Below are 7,782 nucleotides of genomic sequence, written 5' to 3' on the forward strand. Positions count from 1 at the left end.
GAAACCAAAGAGAGAGTGAGCAAGTCTCAAGCCCAACCTCCCAATTTAAGCTATGTTTTACATTCATTCATGTCAAGAATAGAAAGCCATTGAATCATGGAAAATGTAGTTTCAAATGTCCACAGGAAGTTTTTCATATATCTAAATATCTTGAGGCTCAAATGAGCCCCCAAAATTCCAAATAACATACTTCTTGATTTTAGGAACCTCCAAGATGAGTCAGGAACTCAGCTTCCTCCTGCAGCTCAATTGCAAGATGGCCCCAGAAAGTAAGCCTCTGCTCTCTCCAGTGTCCAGAGATCAACAGACCTCCCTGGGATTAACCAATGCTCTATATACTTTGTTTTTTCATAAAACTAATGTCTACTCTTATTTATTAGTTCAATGATTCTCATTCAATTTTATTAGTTTCTCCTTATTAATTTCTACAATTTGGTATTTAATTGAGGATTTTTGATTTGTTCTTTTTTGGTGAATGCTCAATTCATTGATCATTTCCCTTCTATTTTATTAATATAAGTGGTTACAGATAGAAATTTTGCTCTAAATATTTCTTTAGCTGTATCTCATGAATTTTTATATATTGTCTCATCATTGTCATTCTCTTTAATGTAATTATTTCTGTAGTTTATTCTTTGATCCACCCCTTATCAAAATAAGATTATTAATTTTCCAATTTATTTTAACTCTTTTTATGTGTTTCTTATTTAATATAATTTTATTCCCTTTTGATCTAAAAAAGGATGCATTTACTATTTCTGTTTTCTGCATTTACTTGTGATGTTTTTATTTCCTTATACATGTTTATTTCTTTTTAGGTGCTAAATAACTACAAGAAGAAGGTGTATTCCTTTCTATTCCCATTAATTTTCTCCAGAGATCTATTAAGTCATTTTTTTTCTAAATTCTGTTCCCCTCCTTAACCTCTTTCTTATTTATTTTTTGTTATATTTATCAAGTTCTGAGAGGAGAAAGTTGAGGTCCTTCACTAATATTACTAATTACTAATTATTAATTATTAATAAGTATTACTAATAATTATTAATTACTAATAAGGGAATATGTCTATTTCCTCATGTTGCTCATTTGTATACTTAAAATATGAAGGCTATAATGTGTGGTGCATATATGTTTGCTATTGATATTATTACTTCATTGTCTATTGTAATTTTTATCAAGTTATAATTCCCTTCCTTTTAATAAAATCCATTTTTGCTTTAGTTTCATCTGAATTTATTATTGCTCCCTTGCTTATTTTTACTTCAACTAAGCATAATAACTTATGTTTCAACCTGTTACCTTTATTCCCTGTGAGTCTCCCTCCTTTAAATATGTTTCTTATAAACAATATATTGAAATATTCTTTTTCATAGGTTGTGCTATTTTTCTCTTTTGTGGGTGCATTCATCCCATCCCCATTCAGAGTTATGATTACTGTTTATTCTTCTCCATATTATTTTGTCTTTTGATCCTGCTCATTCTCACTCTTTTCACTCTCTTCCTCCCCATGAGTGTTTTTCTTTTAACAAACACCTCCCCATTTCTCCCTCTCTTCTATTAATACTCCCTTTTCTTATTCTCCCCCTACTTCTCTATAGAGTAGGATAGGTTTCTCTACCCAAAAGACTATGATTATTATTCTCCTCTGTAACAATTCTGATGAGTTAGGTTTCAGCATTGCTCATACTCTCCTTCACTGTAATAGTTATTTGCATCTTTTTAGATGAGATAGTCGATTCAATTCTATTTCTCCTTACCCTTTCTCTCAGTGCAATCCTCTTCTTAACTTTTCAGGTTTTTGAGGTGAATATCATGTCATCCTAGTAAACTTGTTCCCATAACCTCTGTCTATATATACTATTTCTAATTACCCAAACAATGATAAAATTTTTATGAGCTACAAATTTCATCTATACATAAAGGAATACATACAGTTTGACATTACTGAATCTCTTAAATTTTCCCTTTATTGTTTACCTTTTTATGCTTTTCTTGAGTCTATGACATTTTTGATTTGACTATCACATTTTTGTTTAAGTCTATTTTTTTATCAGGAATACATGGAAATCTTCTATTTTCTGAAATGACCATTCCCTTCCACCTGAACAAATATTCTAATTTTTGGCTAGGTAGGTGTTTCTTGTTTTAAATCTAGTTCCTTTGTCTTCTGGAATATGTAGGATCAGGGAAATTGTAGAAGGCAATGTAGTCTCCCTAATCCCAGGTCTTTGGAGAGATACAAGCAGGCTTGACTGGAAGGGAGGAGCAGGAACCTGAGAAGTTCTCCTTCACCTCCCCCCTCCCACTAAGCAGTTGGAGTCAGTTAACAGTTTGGTAATGGTGGATGATCTGGCTTGAAAACTTCTGGGCTTAGATGGTAAGTGGGGAAAGACTAAACTCCTTATGATGATATCTTTCTCTGAATTATTTTCCCACAGGATAGATTTGGAGAAGCTTGCTGTCTTAAAAGCTCAGTGGCTCAGAGATTAGGATTAACTTCAGTGACACCAGTAAGAGGAATTTGGCTTATGGAGGTTGTGAGTATATCCCCAAAATATCTATATCCAGACACTGTTCCTAGTTGGCAAGGGATTAATGATATCAAGAAATGGGAAGGGAGAATAAGGCTTAGGGTTGATAAATAAGGAGAAAACTACCTAAACAATTATGTCTAAAACAGCCCTCTCCCCAAAAGGGGAAATGTATCTTGAATGACTGATCTCTCTAACCCTATAAATATTCTTCTTCTAAACATAGATAGCTAAACTAAGGTAAACAGATATTGTTGAAGGTCTAACCAAAGTAAAACAAACTTGGCTGTCAGAGACTGAATGGCTCAGCTCATAGCCACACAGCTTGCAGAGACAGCACCCAGATCAGGATCCAGACCCAAAACCCAAGACTTCAGACCCTGCAAGCCAGGTGACCTACCTTTTTATACCAGGACTCCAACTGCCTCTAACTTCCCCCTCTCTCAGAGTTCTGAGGGGCACTATGAAATTCTGTGCCTGAACCCCTCTCAGCAATATGGATCCCATAAATATCATAGTCCAAGCCTCTTCATCCTTAAATGTAGAAGCTGTTAAGTCCTATGTGATACTGACTGAGGTCCCATGATATTTAAATTCTTATTTTATGGCTAACAGCAGTATTTTCTCCTTGACCTGAAAGCTCTGGAATTTGGCTATAATATACCTGAGAGATGTCATTTGGGGATTTGTAATGAAATGATTGGTGTATTCTTCTTTGTGTGTGTGTGTGTGTATTCTTTCAATTTCTCTTTTACTCTCTTGTTCAAGAATGCAAGGACACTTCTTTCATAATTTCTTATAATATGATTTCTAGGCTTTTATTTTTTTATCAGAGCTTTCATATCACCCAGAAAATCTTAAATTATCTCTCCTGCATCTGTTTTCTAGGTCATCTTTTAAAATGAGATATTTCATTTATTTTGATTTTTTACTGTTGCTTGATGTCTCATGGAATCATTATCTTTCACTTGCCCAATTCTAATTCATAAGTAAATTTTTTCTTTAGTGACTTTTAAAAACTCCTTTTTGATTTGACCAATTCTACCTCTTTAACAAATTTTGTTCTTCATTGTATTTTTGTATTTTTCCCATATTTGATCAATCCTGCAATTTAAACTTATTTTCTTTTTCAATTACATTAATTACTCTTTCTCATTTTAAATCTGTATCTCTTATTTGGATTCTGAAATCCTTTTCAAGTTGATCTCACTGTCTCCTTCTGAGTTTATGCTTGCTCTTCTTTATCTCCATAATTGTTTTTTTTTATGGTTAAGTAGTTTTTGGTACTTTTTTATCTGTTTGCTCAATTTTCTTGTCTGTTCCTTGACTTTTTCTTCTTATCTTAAAGATGGACTCTGTTCTCAGGGTGTATGGGGCACTCTCTTAAACTTTAGTTTTTCCTTGCACCTACCCTTACCTCTAGTTCTGGTTTTCTGCAAGTTTCAGTTCTTCCAAGATGGTATAAAAGCCTATTGGCTAGGTGTCCTTAAAGTCATCTCTCACTGTTGATTCAGTCTCCCTCAGGGCCTGATCATGGCTTGAAAGGCCTATAGGTCTATAAGCTATGTTTTGCTAAGGCTTAGGGTCTTAAGTTAGCCTTGGAAGGGTCTCTGGGCCTCATTCTGGGCTTAATGCTTTGCACTGGGGTCTTGTACTTGCCAGGCACACCATGGACTGCCTTGTGCTGGGGACTGGGTCCTCACTGCAGGTTTGCATTAGAGCTTGGGTTTTCATGGAGGGGATATGGTGATGCTGCTCTGCTATTGATTTAGGCAGGTCTTTGGGGTCTCTGTGTTGACTTTGAGCCCAAGTTCAGAACCTTGAGCAGTAGAGGTATGGTGGAAGGGCTTGCTGTTGATTGTCCTGGTACTCCTAGGTACAGCCTTGCTGTGGACAGTGCCACTTTCTCATCCCAGTGGAATAGACCCTATCAGACTACTTGCCAAGCAGTTTTTTGAAGTAAATAACTTTACACCTTCCCCTTATTGATTCTACCACTCCACTATTCATTTTGAAGTTTTTTTTATTTTTTAATTATTATTGGTTGGAGTGGATTGTCAGAGAGATTCAAGCTTTCTGTGTCTCTTCTCCACCATTTTGATAATGTCTCTTTGTTCATCATTTCTTATGGAATGATTGAATTCCATTAAAATTGTACACCACAACCTTTTCAACCACTCTCCAGTTGATTGACATCCCTTCAGTTTCCAGTTTTTTTTTTACCATCACAAAAATTGTTGCTTTAAGATATTTTTCTACAATTAGGTCGTTTTTCTACTTTTGGTCTCTAGGATATAGATCTACGGGTGGTATCACTAGGTCAAAAGCTATTGGGTTACTTCTAACTTGTACTTACAGATTGGAGTACTGAAAAATGACTATCCTAAGTTAAAAGGGCTCTTTGTTTCTATACTCCTGAGATTAGGGGTGACTTAGTGGATTGAGAGCCAGACCCAGAGATGGGAGGTCCTCGGTTCAAATCTGGACTAAATACTTCCAAGCTGTGTGACCCTGGGCAAGTCACTTAACTCCTATTGCCTAGCCCTTACCATTCTTCTGCCTTGAAATCAAAATACAGTATTGATTCTAAGACAGAAGGTAAGGGTTAAAAAAAGTAACTCTATATTCCTAAGATCATAGTTCATCTACCCCTACTGATACAGTTAACAATATTCTGTCATTCTGAAGGCATGGTTAGCTCAAGGAAAGTTGTTTACTAATGTGGTACAGAAAACATTGTAGCAATATACCATCTCTCACGTGAATCTTGGATACACTTGGCCATAAATGCAACATGGTATCAAAAGTAGAATAATAAGCTAAGATAATTCAACAGGGTAGAAGTACATATGTGGGGAAACATTTAATCAAAGAATGAATATAGGGATCCTCTTATATGCACCCTGTTTCCAGCAATCTCGGTGGCTTAATCCCTGATGAATGCTATGTCTTTGCTAGATTTCTCACCACCACTGCATATAGTTTCAGGTTATTCTGGCCTGGAGTATTGAGATTCGCTTTTGAAAAAAAAATGAACTCCCACACTGTTATCAATAAGAGTCTCATTCCTGTGGCCTTTCATCTCAGTCTGAGCTCCAAGTACCAGAACCCTGACTCCTATGACTGATTCCATGGTTAAACTGAATAGAAATCTAGGGTAAAATATAACAGCATCATTTTGGCATATCAAAACCCTTCATAACTTCCTACCTTTCCAGTCTTCTTATACATTACTTCTCTGAGTATAACTCTCTCAAACATTGTTAATTTCAAAGTATTTATTGAATTACATGAAGGGTAGATATGGAAGGCATCTTATGCAAGAATGGGTCCCCAGGTACTGGATAGAATGTTCAAAAAGGAGAAAGCCAAAATGGCAGTACTCTTTTCAATTGAATAGTAGAGGAACACCTAGGAAGCACAGTGAATAGATAACTGGGCCTGAAAATGGGAGGTTCTGGGTTCAAATATGGCTTTAGATACTTCCTAGCTATGTGACCTGGAACAAGTCACTAAACTCCTTTTGTCTATCCCTTACTGCTTTTCTATCTTGGGCTTGATACATCATATCAATTGTAACACAGAATGTAAGACTTTTTTATTATTGGAGAAGATCAAAATTGGAACAAATCACTGTGGCCTCTATAAAGAAATAAAAGATTTAAAAAAGTTGAATATCTGTAAATCAGCCTTGAGACACTGTACTGAGGACAAAGACCTGGAAAGAATGTTTAAAACTGTTCTTCAGAGAGGTATTTTAACTTAAGGTAAAGAGGGACATCTGCTTGGAAGGAAGAAAACATTATTAACATTAACTGAAGATAGCAAGTAAATGGAAAACCTTCTAGTGTAAACACAAGGGAATCACTAAAATCACTCTGTGAAACTAAGAGCTTTCTCAAGGGATCATCCATGTCCCTCTGGGGAGACATCATTTGAGTCCTGGATAAGACATGCCATTTAAGTAATAGAGCAGTGGCAGGGGACTGATATAGAGAAACATAGGAAGCTAATAGAAAGCCTCAGGGGAGCAACATTTGATCTCATAGGCACCCTGGAATTACAAAATTCTGTTTCTAGCATTGGGAAGCTTTCATAGATTAGATATTCAATTTGGTAAAAGATAGCCTACACAGCAAGCTTAGGTCTAGTTCATCAATACTTAACAGCAGTAGGGAGAAGAGTCTTCTGAATTCATGCTGCATTTCGAAAAGTCTCTTTTTAAATGCCACTTGTCAAGAGATCAGTGCTGATAGAGGACAGAGAAAATTCTAGGACACAAACAAATTACAGAATGGTTCTGAGAAAAGACCAGAAATTATAACTCGTCATAATGGAATAGAGAGAAAAACAATTCAGATAAACCATTTTCTTCAGTCAATGAAATTTTTAAAGGAGAATCTGAGAGATTAAAAAAAAGAGAGACTTACAGAGAATGAGAGAGAGGGAAAAGAGTTTGGGATAGATCAGTTTTGACTAATACCAAAACATTGTTTCCTTTATTGATGAGCACAAAGGCAAAATGAGAAGTCATTTCAGGTCACTCAGTGTCACTCTACTTTTTATTTCTTTCATTATATTGCTAAGGCTTTTTGCCTTGTCCTCTTCTAGAGCTATGATCTTTAGGTTGTTTCTCCATATCCTGAATGCAGGACCTTTATGTTTTCCTTGCATACTGGGCATATTTTCTTATAATGTTATTTTCTTTTATTCAATTTTTTTCTCTTCAAGCTTATATTCCCAAATATTTCCATTGCCAACCTATTGTTCTCCCTTTTGTTTCCTTAGTGAGGCTTGCTATTGCGGATTCAAGTTTTTCTATTACGTTCATAATTTTTGCTGTTCAGGACTTAAATTCTGGTCTTATAATTTATATTTTTCTACTAAATCACTCAACATCAGTGTGTTATGGTTCCATGTTCTCATCAAATTCCACAGGCTTCTCTGCTTCATCAACTTTCTGATGATTTTCATGCATTTTACAATATTTATTACCAAATGCCTGAACTTATTTACTAGAACTGTGGGCCCTATTTCCTTGTTATTATTTTTCTTATTGGCTTATCTTTTTATGTTCAAGGTCTTGAGATTATTTCTTCCTGAAGTTTCTGTTAACTTCAGTCTTCCCCAACCTTTATTTTTCTTATCACACATTTCCTCCCTCCTTCCCTTTGGTAACTGAATTTCAAAGTGTCCTAGTCTCTGCTCACACTAGATCATTCATACATAACCAGGTCTCTGAAAGCTGAGC

The sequence above is a fragment of the Gracilinanus agilis genome, chromosome 6, assembly GCF_016433145.1.
Source record: "Gracilinanus agilis isolate LMUSP501 chromosome 6, AgileGrace, whole genome shotgun sequence".
Taxonomy (NCBI): Eukaryota; Metazoa; Chordata; class Mammalia; order Didelphimorphia; family Didelphidae; genus Gracilinanus; species Gracilinanus agilis.